Source organism: Puntigrus tetrazona, unplaced genomic scaffold (genome assembly GCF_018831695.1).
Source record: "Puntigrus tetrazona isolate hp1 unplaced genomic scaffold, ASM1883169v1 S000001156, whole genome shotgun sequence".
NCBI classification, from domain to species: Eukaryota; Metazoa; Chordata; class Actinopteri; order Cypriniformes; family Cyprinidae; genus Puntigrus; species Puntigrus tetrazona.
The window spans coordinates 41,627-44,867 of record NW_025048742.1 but is presented as its reverse complement, the minus strand read 5'-3'; the positions used below and the strand labels follow the sequence as shown (position 1 = coordinate 44,867).

The window sequence follows — 3,241 nt, the reverse complement described above, 5'->3', positions numbered from 1 at the left end:
AGTAACAGAAATAGAGAGAAGGTTAAACTTTTGGAAACTGAGAACACTAAACTTGAAAGGGAAGGTTTTAATATTGAATGTTTTAATGGTTTCTAAGCTGTGGTATGTTTTAAATGTATCTGAGATGCCTTTGTGGACAGAAAAGAGGTTGAAGAAATGTTTTCTTGACTTTTTATGGGAGGGAAAACCAGCAAGAATAGCGTATAATACGATTTTAGGGGCGGTAGAAAAGGGGAGATTAGGTTTAATGGATGTAGAACAGAGAAAAAATGCTTTGAGAGTTAAAATAGTAAAGAAATACCTACAAGAAGAGAGCAAATTTGAGTGGAAAAAAACTATGAAATACTTTTTAAACAAATGTGGGAATTTTAACATGGGGGATGGTATTTTATGGATGAAAACAAAAATTTGGATGACAGAAGGATTACCTGAGTTTTACAGAGAAATGTTTAGTGCCTGGGGAAAATTTTTAAGTAAAGTTGTATACAATCCTCAAAGAAGAGAAAACATTTTAAATCAACCTCTGTTCTTAAATAACAACATTTTAAAACAAGACAAAGAACTATTTTTTAAGAAATGGATGGAAGTGGGGATAACAAGAGTGAGAGATGTCTTGTATGAATTTAAAGAGGGGTTTTTACCAATACAATATATTGTGGATGCAATGGATGAAGCAAAAGAAGAATATAGCAAACAAGAAATAACAAACAAATATGAAATCCTTAAAAAAGCAATACCTAAAGAGTGGATTAAAAGAATAGAGAGTATGGAAGAAGAGCAAACAGAGGAACATTTTAATGTGAAACTGGGGGAAAAATTGTATGATTTTAAGAGATGTACTGTAAAAATGTTTTACTGTGTTTTTAGAGATGGTGTTTTTAAAGAGCCAACTGTAAATAAGTACTGGGTGGAAAAATTCAACAATCTAAAAGAAGAATGCATATGGAGAAACATGAGGGGGAAGTGTGTCGAAACAAAGTTGGAATGTTTGGAGTATTTTATAAGACACAAAGTTGTTTTTACTGAAGTTATTTTACAAAAAATAGGGGTGGAACAACATGCAATGTGCAAAGTGTGCAAAGAAAAAGAAGAGGGAATTTTACATCTGTTTTTATATTGTAAGGAACTGGAGGCATTTTTAAGGAAATGTAAATGTTTAATCAAAGACTTGACTGAAGAATGGGATGAAAATGTAATGGAATGGAACAGAGTGATGATGTTTGGATGGGAAAAGAAGTGTAAAAACAAAGCCTTTATTAATCTGTTTGTGATGTTAATGAAAAGTGCAATATGGGAGAGGAGAATTGTGGCCAAAAAGGAACAAATTGTTTTGGATGTTTGTACTGTCTTTAAAAGGAAAACTGAAGTATATATGGAAAAATTGTATGTGTATTTTAAAAGTGAAAAAATCCTGGATGCATTTTATGTTGTTTTTACACCAAATGTCTATTGTGTTTTAAAAGATTTTATGTGGGAGCTACCGGAGAGCGAGGAATTTGTTTAAATAATGTATGAAATTATGAGATATGTGATGTGGATATTGTACAAGAGAAAGTATGTTTTTATTGTATTTGATTGATTAAAAAATATTTTAATAAAAAAAAAAAAAAAAAAATTCACGCCTGATCTCAGAAGTTAAGCAGAGTTGGGCCTAGTTAATACTTGGATGGGAGACTGCTAAGGAATTCCAGGTGCTGTACTATTTTGAGGTTTTTGTACTACTTATCTAATACGCTGGCCCTTAGTGTAGCCAAAGTTTGACCTGCTCTTTGCTTTCCCTTACTGCTTATTTAATTCAATTACCTTTAAAGTAGCTGTTCTTTAAACAGAGTTTGAATGTTTTAACTACTTAACTAATGCTCTTATCTTTAATGTACCTTATTTTGAAGTATTTTTTTTGTAATTCATTAATTACTTATCTAGTATAAGGGCAATTAGTGTGCCTCACCTTAAAATAGGGGGCATTTTGCAGCAACTTTCGCTTACGGCCATACCACCCTGTTCACGCCTGATCTCGTCTGATCTCAGAAGCTAAGCAGAGTTGGGCCTAGTTAGTACTTGGATGGGCAACTGCCAAGGAATTCCAGGTGCTGTACGTTTTTGAGTTTTTCTACTACTTATTTAATACACCGGCCCTTAGTGAGGCCAAAGTTTGACCAGCTCCTTGCTTTCCCTTACTGCTTATTTAATTCAATTGCCTTTAAAGTAGCTGTTCTTTAAACAGAGTTTGCCTTTTTTAACTACTTAACTAATGCTCTTATCTTTAATGTACCTTATTTTGAAGTATTTTTTTTTGTATTTCATTCAATACTTATCTAGTATAAGGGCACTAAGTGTGCCTCACCTAAAAATAGGGGGCTTTTTGCAGCAGCTTTCGCTTACAGCCATACCACCCTGTTCACGCCTGATCTCGTCTGATCTCAGAAGCTAAGCAGAGTTGGGCCTAGTTATTACTTGGATGGGAGACTGCATAGGAATAGCAGGTGCTTTATTTTTTTGGTTTTTTTCACTACTTATCTAATACACTGGCCCTTAATGTGGCCAAAGTTTGACCAGCTCTTTGCTTTAAAGTAGCTGATCTTTAAACAGCGTTTAATTTGTAAGCGTTCAAAACCTAAATCCAGACATCAAGGCTCACAGTATAACCCCATAACAGTAACACATCAATGGGCATGATTTAATTCAGTAAACGCCCTGGAATACAATTTTCTTTAAGGCCTGGGCCCACAGACTCACCCCATTAATATAACACTTTTATCGGCATGATCTTGGCCGGGTTAAGTTCGACTTCTCAGTCGCTTTCCCGCTCGACAATGGTAACCCTGGAAGAAAATTTTTAAGCATTCTATAAGTTACAATATGTCCACTATAACTATAAGTTTTAGTGGACATATTAGTATATATATATATATATATATATATATATATATATAGTGGACAATTATATATTGGCCGGGATAGGTGCGCCTTCTCAGATGCTTTTCCACTCAACCCCCGCCACATGGATGAAATTTTTAAGCATTTAAAAACTAAGCCCAAACATCTAGGCGCTTCATCCAGCCGTTCTTGGCCGAGTTAAGTTCGACTTCTTGGACAGTTTCCCACTCGACCATGGTAACCCTGGAAGAAATTTTTAAGTGTTCAAAACCTAAGTCCAGATATCTAGGCTCACAGAATAACCCCATAACAGTAACACATCACTGGGCATGATTTTATTTAGTAAAGGACCAGCATTACAGTT

At 34.6% G+C, this 3,241-nt stretch overlaps 2 pseudogenes; both read left to right on the top strand.

The window, feature by feature from the left end:
* The first annotated feature begins 1,980 nt into the window (after positions 1 to 1,980).
* Positions 1,981 to 2,099, top strand: LOC122341183 (annotated as a pseudogene).
* Positions 2,100 to 2,376: 277 nt separating this feature from the next.
* LOC122341181 lies at positions 2,377 to 2,495 on the top strand (annotated as a pseudogene).
* The last annotated feature ends 746 nt before the right edge of the window (positions 2,496 to 3,241 follow it).